Source organism: Diceros bicornis, chromosome 8 (assembly GCF_020826845.1).
Source record: "Diceros bicornis minor isolate mBicDic1 chromosome 8, mDicBic1.mat.cur, whole genome shotgun sequence".
NCBI classification, from domain to species: domain Eukaryota; kingdom Metazoa; phylum Chordata; class Mammalia; order Perissodactyla; family Rhinocerotidae; genus Diceros; species Diceros bicornis.
This window is the reverse complement of record NC_080747.1, coordinates 38,378,853-38,399,909: the sequence shown is the minus strand read 5'-3', so window position 1 is coordinate 38,399,909 and position 21,057 is coordinate 38,378,853. Positions and strand designations below refer to the sequence as shown.

Genomic DNA, 21,057 nt, shown 5'->3' with positions numbered 1-21,057 from the left:
AAAGACTTAAATGTCAGACCAGAAACCATAAAACTCCTGGAAGAAAACTTAGGGAAAAAAGCTCCTTGACATTGGTCTTGGCAATGATTTTTTTGTCTATGATGCTAAAAACAAAAGCAAAAATAAAGTGGGACTACATCAAACTAAATAGCTTCTGTACAGCAAAGGAAACAATCGATCAAATTAAACGCAACCTATGGAATGGGAGAAAATATTTGCAAATCATATATTTAATAAGGCATTAATATTCAAAATATGTGAAACTTATCCAATTTGATAGCAAAAAAACAAACAATTGGATTAAACAATTGGTAGAGGACCTGAATAGATGTTTTACTAAAGAAGGTATACAAACGGCCGACAGTCCATGAAGAGGTGCTCAGCATCACTAATCATCAGGGAAATGCAATCAAAACCACAATGAGATATCCCCTCAACTGTTAGGATGGCTGTTATCAAAAAGACAAGAGATAAAAGTGCTGGGGAGGGCGTGGAAAGAAGGGAACCCTTGTGCACTGTTAGTGGGAATGTAAATTGGTGCAGCCACTATGGAAAATCATATAGTGTCCTCAAAAAATTAAAAACAGAACTACATATAATCCAGCAATTCCATTTCTAGGTGTATATCCTAAATGAAATCATTTCCATAAGGAGAGATATCTGCACTCTCATGTTCATTGCAGCATTATTTACAATAGCCAAGAAATGGAAGCAACCTAAGTTTCTGGTGATGGATGAATGGATGATGAAAATGTGGTATGTATATATATAAAATATTATTCAGCCATAATAAAGAAAGAAATCTTGCCATTTGAAACAACATGGATGGACCTTGAAGGCATTATGCTAAGTGAAATAAGTCAGACAGAGATAGACAAATACTGTATGATCTCACTTATATGTGGAATCTAAAAAAACTGACCTCTAGAAACAGAGAGTAGATTGGTGGTTGCAGGGGGCGGAGAAGGGGTGCATGGATGATGGTGGTCAAAGGGTATAAACTTTCAATTATACGATGAATAAGTCCTGGGGATCTAATATAGAGCATGATGACTATAGTTAACCATACTGTATCATATGGTTGAACAATGCTTTATCATGTGTTTGAAAATTGGTGAGAGAGTAGAGCTCAAATGTACTCACTACACACAAAAAATACCAACTGTGTCAGGTGATGGTTGTGTTAACTGGCCTTGTTGTGGTAACCATTTTGCAATATGTATATATCAAATCATCACGTCGTACAGCTTAAACTCACTTAGTGGTATATATCAATTGTATCTCACTAAAACTGGAAAGAAAGGATAAAGGTGTTTTCTTATCAGAATACAGATGGATTTGTATTGAACTGCAAAGCCAGTGCTCTTGGGGGCCACCTGCCTTTTTGGATTCTATCATGGACCCAAACACCTCTGATGACAGCTCTACGCCTGTATTCCCAAATAATTTGTATTACTTTTTTCTTTATGCCTGTGTCACCTTTAATTCTGTCACTTCTTAATTTTCTTGGCATTTCTTAGTTCAAATCCAGAGAAAAAGAAATAGATTGTCCCCAGTAATTCTTTTTAATTGAACCAGTCCTCATCTAATGTCACAAGCCAACCTAATGGATTCACTGCCCTTGGACTAGATGCCTAGCCCAGGTCCAGTGAGTCTTAGTTCTGTGGGGGCATGGATACACGGTACAAAGCCTGGTGACCTAATGATTGCATTCATCGGGGATTGTGACTTTAGCAGCTTGTTATAGTATTGGCAGACAAGGTATTTGGCCTATGTAGAGTAGCAATTTGTTCTCACTAATATAACTCTGGTAAATAACTATAATTCTTTACAATGTTAGTCATTAATTTACATTTTTTGCAACGCTTTATAGGCTGAAATTGTGTTCACTTATATAACTTAATGTGATACTTCACATTAAAATGAAGTAAAATCTTACCCTTTAGAAGAGTGAAAATTAGATATTAATATCAATGAGGTATGTTTTTTCATGTGAGATAGCTATACTGTGTGAATACCTTGTGCATTTTGGAAAGTACAAGAAATTTATGTTCATTTAGCAGCCTGGTTTTTTTTTCCCTAGTCTTGAAAACGCTCACCATCTTGTCCTAATAAATAATAATTATTGATGTGTATATGCATCAATAACAGAAAGGGTGATACTTGGTAGATTCACAGGATAAATCCTGGAAGGAGCTGTATGTCTTATTCCATCCAACACCTTAATTTTAGCAATTCTAAGTCAATTTATTCATCTTCCTTGAGACCATTAAGGGAGACATGTGCTCTGATTTTGGCTTTAATCTAATGATCCTTGCAATAAATTCTTCTCAGAATTTATCAACCAGGAAAAAAGTTTTTCCTTTGATAAAATGAAATACTTCTTTTTGTTGGAAATAAGGTTACACAGTCTCTATTTCTGTCTTTGTAAAAGCTGTGAGAAAGCACAGGGCTGGGTTTAATTTTCAAATATAGTTATATGGCATATTTTAAAAAATAGCTATTATCTTCAGTTCATTAAACAAATTGTTGAGTGAAAACTATGGGCTAAACATTACGTAGGCCCTTTTTATTTAGCTGTAGTTTATTTATGTTTATCTAACAGTGTATTTACATTTGTTTGTATAAATGTATATTTCCATTTTCATGCAAGCCACCTCAATCATTTTGGAATGTAGCTAATCAGTCAAATAATGCTTACTGAGCACTTACTATGTGCCAAAATGTATATCAGTGAAAAGCTAATAGGAGTTTCTGCTATGGAAAAGCTTACAGTCAGTGAAGAGAGGCAGAAAAAGGAGAATAGGAAAGCTGTCGGTAATAAAATAAGGTGAAAACTCCTCCATAGCATGAGCTCATCTTATACTTCCCTTTGCCTCCCAGTGTCAAGGATGTTATTGAGGTTAATGAAGACTGTTATACTTCTGAACAAACTGAAACATAGGAGCAATTGATTTAATATTTTAGCCTTGATTATGGAGCAAAATCTGGGGAAAAGCTGATGGTACAAGGACAGAGTTTTATTGCTAGATTAGGCAGAGTATATAAATATACTATAAATATATAACATACATACACACTATGTATGTAGGTTAGGCAAAGTAAATGTAGATAAATGAATAAATAAATATATATACGTACACACACACACATACACGCACACACATATGCATAGATCAAATATATTGAGGACGTAAAAGAAAAGGGACACATTTTGGATAATATCATTCTTACAGAACAGGAACTTTGAATACTTGTCTATTTTTTATCCAATTTGTCCCTCTATGTAACTAAGTAAGTGCGCAATATATCTTCATCAAATGAGGGAATAGAGAAGAAATTGCTTTCAAAGCATTATAGGAAAATAGGATGCCCACTGTAGATAATCTAGATAAAAGCTGAATACTAATCAAGTTAGGGCATAATGTAGTATTTGATTGTGTGACAGTGCTTTATATATGGTGTGAGTTTGATATATATTATAGCTGTACAAAAAGGCAAGAGGACACCTTCTTTCACTGAGCTCTACCTAGTTAATTCAGGGCCTTGCGCATAATACATGCTCATTAGATTTGGTTGTATTGATTTTTTTTAAAAAAATAAAAGCCAGTCTAAGCATGTCTAAAAACAATGAAAAGTTTAGAAATGGGTTATGTTATCTACTTAGTCATTAAAATGAGCTGACTTTGATTAGTGGTAAGTGTTAGCCAGTTTTGAAATACCAACTTTCAAAGTCTTATGAACAGTGAAGTAGCACAACTCTGGCACTAATTGGTCTTCTTGGGAGCCTATAAGGCTGACTGTCATTTACTTAGTGGTGCCTCATACCACTTTCTCCTTGGAAGGAGACTAGAAATGGAGGTGGCTCAACCTGGCTTCTCAAGTCTCTTTCAATGGTGATTACCTCTGAGCTGGCTAGATTATAAGGACCCCTCCTCACAAAAAATAATCAGCAGGGAAATTCATCATTGCTAAAAAACAGCTGTAAATCTTTCAATGCAAGGGCTAGTATTGCTAGTGAATGACCATCTAGAGCAGAAAAAAACTGAACGTTCTGGTTTCTACTGATTCCCTTGCAGAATCACTGCCTCTTACCATTTACCTAGGAGACTAGGAAGGGATAAAGTAGTGGACCATAAGGTTGCCATGAAGGTGGCTCCACCTGGCTTCTCATGTCCCTTCCAATGGTGATTACCTATGAGCCTCTAGCAGGTCAGCCGACTCAACTTTCCCTCTTCTCTTTATCTCTGTTTCAGGTTTCTCTGAGGAAACTGGTGGTAAGCCCCTTGGAGAAATACTTTTCTCTTGGTTTTCCTCCTACCTCACTAGCATCTCTTCTTTGGTCTTTTTTTGCTGCTCTTTCGTATCACCCTGGCCTCTCACTGTTGTAGTAACTCAGGGCTTGCATTAGTTTTCCATTGGTGCACAACAAATTACCACAAACTCAGTGGTTTAAAACAATACACATTTATTACCTCATAGTTTCTTTGGATCAAAAGTCTGGGTACAGCTTAACTAGGTCTTCTGTAAGTCTGTAGTCAGGGTGTCAGCTGGAGCTTGGGTAGCATCTGAATGCTTCACTAGAGGAAGATTTATTTCCAAGCTTACTCAGTATGTTGGTAGAATTTTCTTGAGGCTCTAGGAGTGAGCGCTTCATTTTCTTGTTGGCTGTAGGCTGGAGAATTTCCAAGATGGCAGCTAGAGGCTGCGTTCGGTTTCTAGAGGCTGCCCTTGGTTCTTTGCCAAGTGGATTCCCCAGCACGGCTGTTTGCTTCACAAAAGTCAGCTGGCAAGGGAAAACCTTCAGAAAGATGGGTGCTATAATTTTATGTAATGTGATATAATCACACAGTGCAATTCATATACATCCTGTCACATATTCTATTGGTTAGAAACAAGTTACACAGCCTTCCCACGTTCTAGGGAATGAGAACCATATAAGGGCATGACCAGCAGGAGACAAGGATGATGGAGCCAGCTAAGAGTCTGCCCACCCCAGGGCTGGTCTCTGTCCTCTCTCTTCTCTGTCTGCACTCAGTTCCTCTTGTATCTCATAGCTTTTAATACTGTCAGTGAGTGGAAAACCCTCAGTGTTATATTTAGACCTTGATCTTCTCCTCTAAACTCCACACTGATATAACCAACTACTTACTTTATATTGCTCCCCTTGGGTGTATCTAATGGGCCTCTCAACACTCACATATCCGAAGTCAAAATAATTTCCCCCGTAACCTGCTTTTCCCATAGTTTCTCAGTTCCGCTAAATGGCAGGTCTATCCTTTAGTTGCTCAGATCAAAAACCTTTATGTCATCCTTGACTCTTCCTGTTCTCTCATACTCAACACCCAATTTATCAAGTCTTTTTTTAAAATTGCCATTTCTTGGTTAGTATCCTTATCTTCAGGTGGCTCTAAGACTCGATCTAAAATATAGGTCACTTGGTGGCTCTCTGGCAACCATTCCAGTCCTAGTGGAGAGTAAACTCTATCTCCATTTTCTAGCAACTGGCTCGGGTCCTGCTTCTAACAGGATGGACCACGTGGAACCCCAACACCACTGCTCTCTGACTTTGCTATTGATTGAACCCATGCAGCTTTCCCATATACTGGATTGGTTTATGTCAGATGTTGCCTGTCGCCAAACAAGGCTGCATTTGCCTTGATGAACCTCTCAGTACCTGTTGCACTCCAAAGATCAAGATGGAATAATGCAGGTAAAACTAGTGACTTGACTCCTCTCCTAACATACTCTTCCTGCAGGGTTTTCTCCTCTGTGGCCTGTCCTCTTTTCATCCTATGTTCTTTTTTTCTTCCTTCTCCCTACATCCTTGAAAACTGTGTTAAAATCTACTTCTGAGTAGGTGGGACGTCCCATTGTTCACATACACTTTGGTCTAAAGTAGTAAATACATATATCATTTTCTCCAAGTGTGTTTTTATTTAAACCCTTGCTTTTGTTAGGGAATGAAAAATTTGTTCCTATAAACAGGATTTGAGACATTAGTATGCTGGTGAATTTGATTTAGGGCACAAACAGTACAGAGATTCATTCCTCTTTCCCTAAACTCACATCAAATAGGTGGCTGCATACCTTGCATACACACTAGGTGAACCTTGGCCGGAACTCTACCTGTTGGGCTTGGGCACAAGGAGACGGTGACTCATAGAGGCAGCTGATAGAAAAGAGGGGATGATTTCAACTACATGGGTTGAGAAAAGTTTACAAACTCCTTCTCTATAGAAAGACAGGTAGCTGTGTCCTCTTCCTTTCACATACTTTGTGATTCTTTCCTTTCAACTTTAAGTTGTTTCTTAAAGTTCATTAAATCAGGTGTCTTTTGTATAAAAATATTTACTGTTGATGAAGTAATATATGGCAATTTTCTATGAGTAATATAGCCCACATTTACCTTTTTGCCTTTTTCTATTTCCTTGAAGCCTCACACTAATTATCTAATCCTATTTTTAGGAATCTGAATCTCGAACTTTCTGAGGAGAGCGTCCGGGCTTCTGAGTTCCTCCCAGGTAATGAGAAAATATGGAAAAGTCCTATACTGCCCAGATTAGAATTTCACTATGACTGTCAATTTTAGATAACTCCTTTTTTGTGGGGGGAAAAAAGTTAAAGGTCTGGTAGGAAATTTCATAAAAAATAAAATAAAATTGACAATGAAACCATTTTTTAAAGTTATGTGTACTCTTCAACACTCTGTTTATTATTGAGAATTAGCCTAACCACAGACAGAATAAGAGACAGATGCCAGTCTAAGCAGACAAATGTTTCCAAAATAAGATATTGCCCATCAGCAGAAAATGTTTTACTTGATAGACTGACTTGATAGTCTTAACAACACAAACAGTTGGATGCAAAAGAAAACGTGTGTATTGCCAGAAAACATTTTCTAGAGATAAACGCTTGTTGCAAGTACTACATGCTTAGAAAAATCTTTCATTTTGGCCAGCTGAGGCCACCACATGTTTTAAGATGTCATCCATTATTTCAGTGTTAAGAGCGCCCCCTGGTGTGATTGTATAATCATATGTTTATGAGAAATTTAGACACTTTTAAAATCGCATTTTGCTATTATATGGTGATGGGCCTTCTTTTTATGCTAGATTGGCTTGATCAGTGTGGTGTGTAACTATCTAGAAATACGCGTTCAATTTATTTCTTGCCCTTATCCGTGGTTATTTCTAGTGTCAGTGGTCAGCTTGAAAGTAGAACTTGGGACTATCCCTAAACTTCTTCAGTTCAAGATAATGACCTTAATGTATCATTGAGTAAGTGTTAAATTATATACTGAGATAAACTTTTACAGGACAATCAAATTCTTTCTGGTAATAACTTTAAGTGGCAAATTGCTGTGAAAAGTTTCTCTGTGGTAAACTTATGGCCATTTTAATAATTAAACATGAGAATTCAGTTATTACATTTTGTTTTTGAAATATCCATGGTGTGAAAAAATAATCCAAGTTTTGAGATAGTCTTACAATCCAGCAACCCTCCTACAGCTGTAGAACTTGCAAATATAAACATGATAATTCATCCATGAATCATAAATAGAGCTCTCCTGTATCCCCCGAAATCACCCCCACCCCCATAAATTATCATTCAAAATTGGCAGTGGGGTACCTATTTTATAACTGTCATTTTTCCTTACATTTAATTTTTAGTCCTTTGGGAACAATTAAACCATCCTTGCAAAGTGAAAGAGTGCATAATATTCTAAACTACATTTCTGTATATTTGATAATTGCAATTATATTTCCCCCTACTGTCTCTTCTCCAGAATAAATTTTCTTGATTATTTTAACTATTTCTCATAGGTTCTATCTTCTAAACTTGATCATTTACAGGGCTGTAGTACTGAGTTGTTTGCTGTAGACTGCTTCTGTTTTCATTTTCTTCTCTATGCTTCTTCTCTCATTTAATTCTGAAGCCAGAAGCTTATCACAGTATTTACATTAAGTCCTGGCTTGTTGGGAGGGTATCTTCTAAAACGTAGAATAAAAAAAACTAGAGCAATCTACTGTCTACCATAGTAGACCTGTGTTTGAATCCTGGTCCTCATATTTACTAGCCTCGTGACCTTGGACAAGTCATTGACCCTCTCAGAGCCTCAATCTCTCCTCCTGTAAAAGAGGAATGCAAATCACTACTTCGCAGGATGTTAATTCATCCTTTATATTAATATGTATTTTAGACTTACTATATGCCAGATTTGGGGTGGGTGCCTCATGAGCATTTGCTTCTCACAACAATTCTGTGAATGAGGTGCTATTATATTTATATTATTGATGTGGCTTAGAGAAGCTAAGTAACCTGATAAACGCAAAAGCCAAGATTCTAATCTCCCAATGCACAAACATAAAGAAAACCAATCTTTTGAAAAAGAGGAAATGCATCCTTTAATTCTTGTGTGGAAATCAGAATTGCTTTGGGCATTTATTTTTCTATACAATTTTTTCAAACCAGGCAGTGCATTAAGGGATTTTTTTGTCATTAGCATGGTTGAGTTGGTAAGAGCAGTGACAAGGACTATTGGGTTAGTGAACCTTAAGGCACCTTTATGCATAATATAAAGATAGGATAATAGAATGCTAATTTTAGAAACTGTTGCATGCTTTCAACTCACTGTTTCTGTTGTTTTTCTCTGGACCTTGGGCCATAATCTATTCCTATGTGCATTGCTATTTTATTTAAGTATCTAATTGCTTGGATTGGCTTTGTGAAGCCCATATCATTTTCCTTATGGTTTAAGAATTTTTTCCTGATATTTTAGATACCAGATTTTATTCTTTAATTGCTTCGAGGCCAATGTAATAAGTTTCTCCTTTTGTTAATAAGTCGTTTTGAAGGCTGCTAAGTAACTCACCATGGAAACATGGTGTGAACAGGCCTGTTCTTTGCTTAATAAAATCCGGTGTTTCATATTATTCCTTTGGTCCTCGAGATTTGCTCTAGGAAGTAGGCTGTTCAACCAAGGTTCCTCAATGGCTGAGTGACTGTTTTCTTGTTCAAGTTGCCTCATGTTGTGCTGGGGTCAGGTGTGTAGGCATTAATATGAACAGGTGTGTATGGTATTATGTCTTACTAAGGTAGTGCGTTACCCCTGAACACACACTGTCCTTAGGAAAATTGGCTCAATCATCGTTAGTGAATCAATAAATGAGAGAAGTGGGGGTTGTCTTAGTTTTCTACCCTCATTTCTGCCCCGTCTCTACAATTGTTACCCTTTCCTGCCCACCACACACACACACACACACACACACACACACAGGCACACACGCATAGCATTTGGTGAATGTGTTCTTTAACTTTGACTTGTTTAACGTCTGTGCAATCAGTCCCTGTTTTTCCAAATCTTCTGATTTGTTTTGGGTTAGGGCCTCATATTTTTCACTTAAACAATTGGAATAGTCCTTTGACTGAATTCCCTGTCTCCAAAGTTACCTGTCTCCAATAAACTGTCCCCAGTGGGACCAGGATAATTTTCCTGAAGTATAGAATTAATTTAGCTTGAAATCATTCAGTGTCTCATTTTCCAAAAAGACTCTTTGGTTCTTGCTTACCTCTCTTCTAATTTGTCTCACTACCATTGTCCTCACGCTTTGAATTCTGTGCTTTGTGCCACTGAAAAAATTCCAAATCTCAGAATGCTTTTTGCTTTCTTTGCCTCCCTGTGCCTTTATGCGCTAACTCTCTATGCCAGTAACCCCCTTCCTCACCTGTTTGATGAGCTCCACTTTTTCCTTCTGTGACGGTCCTTCCGTGACTAAACTCGCACTCCACAAGCACACACTCAGTCTGAGATAAGTGCCTTTTCAGTGGACCATTGTAAGACCCTATGCTCACTTCTGTCATTGCAAGGTTCAGTTTAAAGTGGGCAGCGTGAGGCCAAGAATTATGTTATATTACTCAGTGTATCACAGTGCTGGGTATAAATAAATAAAGCAATAAGGCTTGGGGAAACTTTATTTATGAAGCCCATGAAGATGCTGAATGAAAATAGAAAGATACTGTGTTAGGAGTCCCATTAAGCCCATGCCTCAGTCAGGCTTTACAACTGGTAGATCAAAGTGCCTGACTCCCGTCAGCCATTACTGGGTGGGATGGTGAGGCAGCCATCTGCTGACTTTATATGTTCTCTTCCATTTACACTGACTTTCTCCCGGCAGTCATATACTCCTCTGGGCACCAAACTACGCCTCTGTGACAGAGAGTTATTGTGGCTTACTCAATATTCATTCTCCTCTCCTTCTTATGTACAGAGTCCCAATATTGTTGCAGGCAAAAGAAAAGCAAAAAGAAAAAAAACCTACAAGCCTCTCATTTTCTCATCCTCTTTGTTGTTATGGGAGACAATCTGCCATAATTCTGTCCAGTGAAATATAAGAGAAGTCTGATGGAACTTCTGGGAAAGTTCTGCTGTCTTGATATAGATGTTTCCTCATCTTCTTTTGGGCCCTTTCTTTCTTCCTCATTCCTGAAAGGTATACATGATGACTAGAACTAGAGCAGCCACCTTGCAATCTTGAAAGGCCGGGAATGTTACTGTGATTTTAGCCTTGACATCCTTGAACTTCCAAATTGATACCAGCAGTTTCCTTCCTTTGACTTCTCATTATGTGAGAAAAATTCACTGTGTCATGATTAAGCAGTTGTTATGTGGGTTTTCTGTTGCGTCAGCTGACTCAGTTCCCTAACTGATACTCATTAGTATCACGGTCAAAATGAATGCATTAAAAGTTAATGGTGTAAGTTTCTCACCTCTCTACCTATATTTTATATTTGTTAACTCAACAACCATGTATTTAGACCTACTGTCACCATGTACTACTCTAGACACTAGCATATAAGGACTGGAACACCATTCTTATGCAGACGGCTTACGGTCTCGTGCAGACTCAGAAACATAAAATTAATTATAATATACACTAGAACATAAGATAGAATATATAGTATGGTAAGCACACAGTAGAATATATAGTATGGTAAGCACCACAGTAGGTATATGTAGAAAAATCTAAGGGTAAATTTAAGAGAGTATCTGCAATTTGATCAAGATCTCCTAAAAATATTAAAAGTTTTAAAATCAGAGAAATGACTCTCTCATCTGGGATTTCAGGCACCCTGGACAGCACTAATTCCTTGTGCCTCTACAATGACACAGTGTAGGTGTTCACTTACTTTTATGTGTCAGCCTTGCTGCCTCTTACTAATAATTAAAATGAGCACAGTCTAGGAGACCAGAGATAAAATCCACACTTTGAACTACTGACAGGCTGTCTTTGAAAAGTCAAATTGGTGAAAAGCAATCTGTGGAGAAGGAGGGGCAAGAAATGACACAGGACGTTGCCAAGGATTCTATTGACACAGACTGAAGCAGTAAGCCAAGAGCTGTGACAAGGAAGGCAATAAACAAGGAACTGAAGCTCAGTGGTTGAAAGGCAAGAGTTAGTTAAGGGAGAAAGACATCAAAACATCAGGCAGCCAACAGCCCGGAACAAACTCACAATGAGGGAGGGCTAGGGAACAAGCCTCCTCAAGAGAGCACAGAAATAGGCTGCTCTACTCCGGGACTCTCGGCAAAGTCTGTGAGGAAAGCCAGAAGCAGACCATAATAAGGACACTATTTATAAAATCACAGAGACTCGAATTAAAATGAGAAAATGGTATCAAAATAAAGCATAAAAATTATAATCAGTTGATATTTTGAAAAGGCAATAAGTGCTCACAGAACCTGGTTCAGAAAGAGGGTCCAAGGACATTGGCATTGATTTCAGTGCCATTGATCTTGAGGTGATTTTTTTTTTTGGTATAGATTTGAAGTGAAAGGAAAAGCCCCAGGAAAGGCAAAATCAATGTGAAGTAAAATTTCTGGGATTGGGCCGGATTCCGAATTCTCAGGTCTTGGGATAAGCTATAGTAGGAAATTTGAGCACATTACCATTTCTTCTCACTGTGACGCAGGGTTTTCCCAGAAGATGAATGAGAGGAAAGCTGCCAATGATCCAGGTTTGAGTAATAAGGATTGACCATCTCAAGTCTAGCACACACTTGAGAGAAGCTATGAATACCAATAAGGCATGAGGACATGTTTGTGCAATCACAAAATGCTCCACACTTCTACTCTACCCAGGATTAATGGACCAAGTTATGCTTTGATGCGTGACCACCAGGGTCTGGTAGAGAATTATAGATACTCTCTATGGCACAAGTCCAATCTGCCTGAGAAAACAGAGAACAGTTAACATAGATAACAGATATTTTGGCTTCTATGACTGTATTGCATCTGCACTCTTCATCTAATGAGGAATACTAATTACTTCATCTAACGAAATTTGACTGAGAGTGGTTTTCTGAAATGTATATGTTATGTATTGTTTGTATTTTATATATTTTTAAATCTGAAATACATTAGATCACTTATAGTATTACAATATGTAATAATAATGTATAATATTACAAATGATCTAAATTATTTCCATTGTAAGACATATAAGTAGTTCATTCATGATGATTTTTTTTTTTACTTTGAAAGTGCTACCTCTGAGGCAGCATAATTATTTCACATGATGTCAAAGACATAGAATATGGATGTCACCTAAATACCTTTTAACTTTCCTTCATAATTTCATGCTGATCTAGAATGTGTAAATTCAACTAAATTTTTCTGGAAGCTATTTTGCTTGTAGTTAGCAGGCTGCTTTGTTTCATCTGTGAAACATAGTAATGTACTTGCAAAGAATATGCTGTTTTCCAGATTTATATTCTAGGCCTCCAGGATTCATTAAATACCCATGTTCCCCTTACCCATGTCTTCTTTGTTGAGAATAATTTCAGTTATTTTGACCTCAGTCTTCTCGTATCTCTCTTCATTCATAAATCTATTCTATGATTTATTATTACTATTGTCCTTCTCCATACCTTACCTTGCTCTTTGGTATTTCTGAAATGTGGCAACGAACAGCATGAGGCAGTATAGGAACACATAAAGCAAAATGTTACAGAAAAATCCTTCATGGATATTTAATTGTCATTACTTTTCTGAGAGCACCATCTCATCCTGATGATGAATCCAATTCCCAAAATCATATAGTCTTGATTTTTATAAACAAATGTATGATTATAGTGAGCCATTAATATTTGATGAATATGACTTGAAGATTGCATTAGATTTCCAAAAGAGATCAGGGACATATAATAATTAAGAGTTAGTTATGAATTTGCAAAGGAGTTTGATTTAAAGAGATTTTTTTTTAACTTTTCAATATCCTCATTAGATTATTTATATAGGAAGAGTTTTTTTTCTACCAATAATTTTCATCTATAGAAAAACCAAGTTAGTTATTTTCATTCATTTATATCTATACTTGTATGTTTGGGTTAGATCTCTTTTCTGTGTTGCACAGCTTTCCCTAGGTGAATCTGATGTACACCAGTATATGAGAACATTCTAAAATATTCAATAAAATTATGCAGAGTGACAATTGTTATAATGAGATGATACTTAGAAATGTGTTTAAGGTCTATCTTGGCTTCAAATTCAATATAATTGCAAAGTATGGGTTATGGACTGAATGTTTGTATTCCCTCCAAATTCATATGTTGAAATCCTAACCTCCAATGTGATGGTATTAGGAAGTAGGGCCTTTGGGAGGTACTTAAGTTTGGATGAGGTCATGAGAGTGGAGCCCCCAGTAATGAGATTAGTATTAAAAGTATAAGAATTACAATTAGTAGAAGAAGAGGAAGAGAGTAGAGCTCTATGTGAGGACACAGTGAGCTAGCACACACTGCAAGCCAGGAAGCGAGCTCTCACCAGGAACCAAATCTTCTAGCAGTTTGATCTTGGACTTTCCAGCTTTCAGAACTGTAAGAAATAAATTTCTGTTATTTAAGCAACCCAGTCTCTGGCATTTTGTTATATTACAGTGTCCTGAGCAGGTTAATGAAGTATGAATTGGAACCCAGAAACAATTTAAAGAATTTCAAATCTTTTTCTAGCTAAGGTTGGCTACTAAATTCACAGTTGCCTTCAAGTATCAGTAAAGAATGGTAACCAAATGACCAATAGTGGGCACTACTGAAATGATGACCTATTAGGAAATAGCATGTTTGGAAAATGTCGTGCAGATAGTCTCTGTAACTAAATTGCAGTATGGAAAAACTTGGTTAAACAGAATGCCTAGAGAACGGTATTCTAATTAATTGGCTCTTTGATAAAAGTTGAGCTGAATGTCCTTTGTGACTTAGTTGTTGTTGAAAATCTTCTACTAATGCTATCCTTATCTTTTCTCTCTTAATATCAGTCATAACTGGATCTTTCTTTGCATTTGGAAACTTCTACTCTGTAGCAGATTTCTCGTTCTATAGTACTATAGAGGGATAAAAATGAAGAAGGTATAGGCATTTGTCATGCAACTCTCTAATATCAGCTTTTTGTGTGTATGATTTGCCATTTTATGTCACTAATGGAATACAGAAAATTCTAGATAACTAAAATGTTCAGTTAATGGTTTTATTGAAGAAAAGAATGTTTCAAATCTCAGTTGTTAAGTGTTTTCCAATAGTTGAATTTATAATGGAGAGATCGACACTTTCATCATAGTATTTATTAGATAGTCTTGAGAAAGAATGTAAAGGAGGATTTAGGAGATTGACATAGTCTAAAATAAAGTATTTAAAATTTATCCTGATTCTGCCTCCTATTTTTTGAAGTGAATGTAGATCTAAACAGAGCTCTATCTATAGTTTATGTTCTACATAAACCACAGCAGTGCAGTACTAAATACTTATTCAGTGCTGGGCGTTGAGTGTAATGGTATAAGCATACACACATACTCATATATAAAATCTCATTGTTACATATTTTATATAATTTAATTTCTATAACAGCCTAATAAAATTAATACATTTGTGAAATTAACATGAGTTTGTCTGTTTATGGCTGTGTGAGTGTGAGTGTTCAGAGCAAAAGTCAACAAAATGGTTCTATTTTATTATCAAGTGGAATATATATTTTTTTATTATTGTTGTTAGTTAAGCCTGTTCTAAAACTGGAGTAAATAAAATTGAAACTTAATTGAACTCTCTTAGAAATGAAGTGCTTGAGATACAGACTGTCAGAAGCAGTCTAGGATGCTTTAGAATCAGGTAGAAAAGAAATGAGTTCATCAACTGGATAAGTACAAATTAATTAACTTTAGAATGGCAGTCAGTTGTTATAAACCACTTTTTGTACACTCTTTTTGAAACATTGTTTATTGTGGTAAAATATATATGACAAAATTTTCCATTTTAGCCATTTTTTAGTGTACAATTCACTGGTATTAATTTCATTTATAATGTAGTGCAACCATCACTACTATATCTATTTCCAAAACTTTTTCATCACTCCAAAGAGAAACTCTACCCATTAAGCAGTAACTCTCCATTTCCCTCTCCCCTAAGACCCTGGTAATCTCTAATCTACTTTGTGTTTTTATGGATTTGCCTATTCTAGATATTTCATATAAGTAAAATCGTACAATATTTGTCCTTTTGTATCTGGCTTATTTCACTTAGCATACAGTTTTCAAGGTTCATCCATATTGTAGCATGTCTCAGAACTTCATCCTGTCTTATGGCTGAATAATATTCCACTGTGTATACACACTGCATTTTGTTTATTCATTCACTGTTGATGGACACTTGGGCTGTTTCCACTTTATTATTGTTTTTAAAGTGTCTATATTTCTTAAAATAAGACCTTTCATTGAGCTAAATCTCAGAGCCTTTTAAAGATCTTTGAGACCTCTTTGGAAACCTGGATGTGCACTGAAGCCAACATGTTAAAATGAATATATCCCAATTAAATGTTACTGTATCTAAATATGAAGTGAGTTAAATTGTTTTCTAATTGACATACAAAATTTTATAGATATTTACTTAAAAATCATTCATTTTAATTATGTAGTTTTCATACTTTAGTGTTGATATATTTATATTTTTTATACCTTACACATTTTCAAAGGCTCTTGAAAAAACTTGTGCCCTAAGATATAAATGGACTTATATTACCTAACGCATTTAAGGCTGGGTTGATGGCTGGGTTGATAGCTGGGTTTTCTTTAAGAAGCTACAGCCTATGTAGTCAGTTTTATCCAGTGAAAGCCGTTTCTTTCACTATTTCTAAATTCACTCAGAGGACTAGGCAGGCTTACTTGTCTCCAAATGCAACCATCAGACCTTTCTTCCACCACCATTCTCCAGTGGTTCCCCTTAGCCTGAGTGAGGATGTGTGTGTATGTGAGATGTGTCTGTGTATCTCAAAACGGTTATTTCATTTTTTTGATTTTGAAAGTTGTCCATTTTCATCATAGGATGTTTACAAACTAGAGGAATATTTGGTTTGCTAACTTTGCTGTTATAAACAATGTTGCAACAAATAGTTTTGTGCATATAGTTGTGTCTGTGTGCAAGTATACCTGAAGGTAAAAAAATATGTGCTTTTGTAATTTGGATAGATACTTCCAAATTTTCCTTTATTAAAGTTATACTGTCATACACATTCCTACCAGCAATATGTGAGAAGACTCATTTCCTTACACCGTCCTCATCAGCACAGTGTGTTATCAAATTTTTAAGTTTTTACCAATCTATTAGATAAAATGATGTTTTCAGTATACTTTTATTTCTCTTATTATGATTGAGAATATTTTCATGTTTAAGAACCATTCATATTTACATTTTTATGAATTATCGGTTTGTATACTTGGCCATTTTTCTTTTGAGGGATTATTTTTTTCCAATTATTTTATTGAAGTCATAAAGGTTTATAACATTGTATAATTTTGGGTGTACATTATTATTTATCAGTTTCTGTATAGACTGCCTTCTGCTCACCACCAATAGTCTAATTTTTTTTTTTTTTTAATATATTACTGGTGAGAGGTTCTTTTAGTCCCTGGTGATTATCTTGCAGAGGGAATGCCCACACTCTGGTTTCCTTCCTCCTGAGAGAGTGTCTCTCAGGATCCACCCTGGGTCTACTTGTTGGGTTTTTTTTGAGGAAGATTGGCCCTGAGCTAACATCTGTTGCCAATCTTCCTCTTTTCTTTTTCTTTTTTCTCCCCAAAGCCACAGGACAGAGTTGCATATCCTAATTGTCCTTCTAGTTCTTCTATGTGGGATGCTGCCTCAGCATGGCTTGATGAACAGTGAGTAGGTCTGCACCCAGGATCTGAACTGGTGAACCCTGGGCCGCCAAAGCGAAGTGCGGCAACTTAACCGCTATGCCACTGGGCTGGCCCTACCAATAGTCTAATTTTTATCCGTCACCATACATATGTGCCCCCCCACCCCCTTTGCCCACCCCCCAACCCCCTTCCCCTCTGGTAACTGCTAATCTGTTCTCTTTTTCCATGTGTTTGTTTATCTTCCACATATGAGTGAGATCATGTAGTATCTGTCTTTCTCTGTCTGGCTTATTTCTCTTAACATCATACCCTCAGGGTCCATCTATGTTGTTGCAAATGGGATGGTTTTGTCCTTTTTATGGCTGACTAGTATTCCATTGTATATATATACCACATCTTCTTTATCCATTCATCTGTAGAAAGGCATTTGGGTTGCTTCCACATCTTGGCTATTGTAAATAATGCTGCATTGAACATAGGGGTGCATGAATCTCTTTGGATTGTTGATTTCAAGATATTTGGATAAATACTCAGAAGTGGGATAGCTGGATCATATGGTATTTCTATTTTTAATTTTTTGAAACATCTCCATACTGTTTTCCATAGTGGCTGCACCAGTTTGCATTTCCACCAGCAGTGTACAAGGGTTCCCTTTTCTTCACATCTTCTCTAACATTTGTTATTTTGTGTCTTGTGATTATAGTCATTCTAATTGGTATAAGGTGATATCTCATTGTAGTTTTGATTTGTATTTCCCTAATGATTAGTGATGTTGAACATCTTTTCATGTGCCTGTTGGCCATCTGTATATCTTCTTTGGAGGAATGTCTGTTCATATTAAGGGATTATTTTTTGAAAGATTTGGAGACTTGCACTTTGCCTGTGATATTAGTTACCATTATTTTTCTCAATTTGCCTGTCTTTCGATATTATTCCTGTAGGATTTCGCCATTCATGAACTTTTTAATGAAGTTAAGTTTTTTCTTGTCTGCTTTTGGTGGACAGAATGGCTTCTGGGTGAGATTATTTTAAACATTTCCATGATTTCTTTTAGTAATTTTATGCACATTCATGTTATATACTTAAATCTTTGATTTATGGAGAGTTTATCCTGTTGGACTGATGAGGCAAAGTCACAGTCAAGGTGAAGAAGAAAAGAGTTGGGAGAATAATTAAAATAAAATACCATGAAAGAAGGATGGGTCAAAAGCAATCAAATTGGCAACCTAGTTGTCTTATATCTTTTATTGAAAAATCCATCTTTTTTACGTGAATGTGCAATGCCACCTTTATCATATACACAACCTCCAAATGTGTTGTTTATTTCCAGAGTTTTTTATGCTATTGACATCATATATTCATGCTTAGCACTACACTGATTTAGTTGTTGTAGCTGAAGATATGTTTTAACATTTGAGAGAGATATTGTTCCCATATTTCTTTTTTTGCCTTTTAAAAAAAATTTCCCAGCTTTTTGTGCTTGTTTGTTTTACCGTCTGAACTCTAGAATCAGCATGTCTAGTTCTCCAAAACAAAACAAAACAAAACCTGTTGGCATTTTTAAATTGGGATCATATTACATTATAGTTTGACTTAGAGAGAATTGTCATCTTTATGATGTTGAGTGTTTCCACCCAAGAATATGTATATCTTTCCATATTTTATCTTATTTTTTATCTTTCAATGATTTTAATGTTTTCTTCCTAAAGAATTCACGTATTTTTTGTGAGGATTTTGTTGTCGTCTGTTTGATTACTTTTTCTGGATTTCTTAAGCATTTTACTCCAGTTATTCTCCTAACTCTTTCCTCCTTCACCTTTTCTGTGACCTTGCTTATCAGCCCTACAATTTATAGCTACATCTTTATACTCTTCTTTTGAACTGGATTTTTGTCTTCAAACTTAAAATATTTTCATGAAATTCCAGTTTGCCAAACGAAAAACACTCCCTGTAACTCATCATGTCTTCAACATTCACATTCTTGGGCACACTCCTTTCTTTTTTCTTAAATTGCTGTTATCTATAAAGATTAATATCTACATAGACTGGAGTTTCTCACAATTCACTTATTTATTTATCCTTTCTCATATGGTTTTTGTTCTCAGAACTATTAAAGTCACATGATTATAAAGTGACGTAATAGTCTCATAGTCATCAATTCCCATCAATTTTTCTCTCTGTTCATCTTGCTTGTTCACTCTTCCTGATTTGATACTATTTATTGGCTCTTCTTTCATGAAACCTTTCCCTTAGGTTTAGTGACACTGAGTTCTGAGTTGTACTTCTTCTAAATCTTAATTCAAAAAGTGTATGATCTCTAGGAACCTGTATTTTGACTCTGCTTTTTCTGTACTTTCTTCTTTGGAATGTCATCTTTTCTTTTGAATTCTACTTTAAGAATATGCCTCCCAATGCCCAGAGAAATATTGAAGCCATATGTGAAAGACGGTGGAAACTTTTCAGACAAGACTCCTAACTTCCTGTGGCGCAGAGACCCTCCCTCCTCCTACATTCTTACTAGGCTTTACACAAGCAAGAAATAAACATTTATTGTCTTAAGCCACTTAGACTTCAAGGTTTTTCCATTACAGCAGCTGGTATTACCTTAACTAATACAATTGCACTTTGAACATTTCCCTTTAAAGATATCTGAGATGCTTCAAACTCATTATGTCCAGAATACATTTTCTTATCTTCTAAACCTGATGTCTGGAAAGGAAAAACTCTCCTGTTTCCTTTGCACTATTCTGCTGCTCTGGCCACCAAATATGTGAGTTTTTCCCCCACACTAACCAATTCTCTAACATCAGTGTGATGTCCTACAATTCAATTCAATCCTAACACTAACCGGAGTTAGCACAGACTGCACAGGTTAAGGTCTCAGTCCCACAAGACTTCCCCCACTTCAGGAGCCAGATCCAAGTAGTAGGTCCCTAGGTTACCTACGACTTCTGTCTGAGTTGGCTACAAATCAGAGGTTCCCATGATACCCTCCTCATGTTTGATAATTTACTGGAGTGGCTCCTAGAACCCAGGAAAACAGTTTACTTACTATTGCTGATTTATTATAAAGGATATTTTAAAGAATACGAATGAACAGCCAGATTAAGAGATACCTAAAGCGAGGTCTGGAGGGGTCCCAAGTATAGGAGCTTCGGTGACCGTGGAGTTGGGGTGTGCCACCCTCCCTGCATGTTGGATGTGTTCACCAGCCTGAATGCTCTCTGAACCCTGTATTTTGGGATTTTTATGGAAACTTCATCATGTGGGCATGATCAGTTATTAACTCAATTTCCAGCCTCTCTCTCCTCTTCAGAGAATGGGGGTGGGGTTGAAATTTCCAAACTTCTAATCATGGCTTGATCTTTCTGGTGACCAGCCCCCATCCAGGAGCCGCTGAGGGTCACCTTATTTAAACAAAAGATGTTATGTCACCCAGGAAATTCCAAGGGAGTTAGGAGCTCTGTGTCAGACACTCCTATCAATCCACAATTCCAAAGGATTTAGGAGCTCTGTGTTAGGAACTGGAGTCAAAGACCAAATATTAGCAGGAACCTGGAGCAGAGACCAATATATATATTTATGATTATTTCACACCCAATATTCCTCCTTTTCCCTCTTCTTATTAATGAATAAAGTATACTACCAGTCACCTAGACCAAAAAAATCATTCATTTTAACTTCTTATTTCTGATCTCTCTCACATAATTTCTTTCTGTTTCCTAGAAAATCTTCCCCATACGCATTTGTTCCTCTTCTCTCCATTTGTCTAGCATCTCCTCTATTTCAGACTCTCATTATCTCTTGATAGGACAATTGTCATAACTTTCTAACCAATTTCCCTATTTCATTTCTTCTCCATGCTCTTCCCATG

General features: G+C 36.4%; 1 protein-coding gene across 1 annotated transcript in view; it reads left to right on the top strand.

Annotated features, from left to right (window-relative positions):
* The window catches only part of LOC131409587 (cytochrome c oxidase subunit 7B2, mitochondrial), a 128,149-nt gene that overhangs the window by 37,718 nt on the left and 69,374 nt on the right, over positions 1–21,057 (top strand). The window contains exon 2 of the mRNA XM_058546995.1: positions 6,469–6,524. The gene's annotated coding sequence lies outside the window, so the exon portion shown is untranslated. The remainder of the gene's footprint in view (positions 1–6,468; positions 6,525–21,057) is intronic.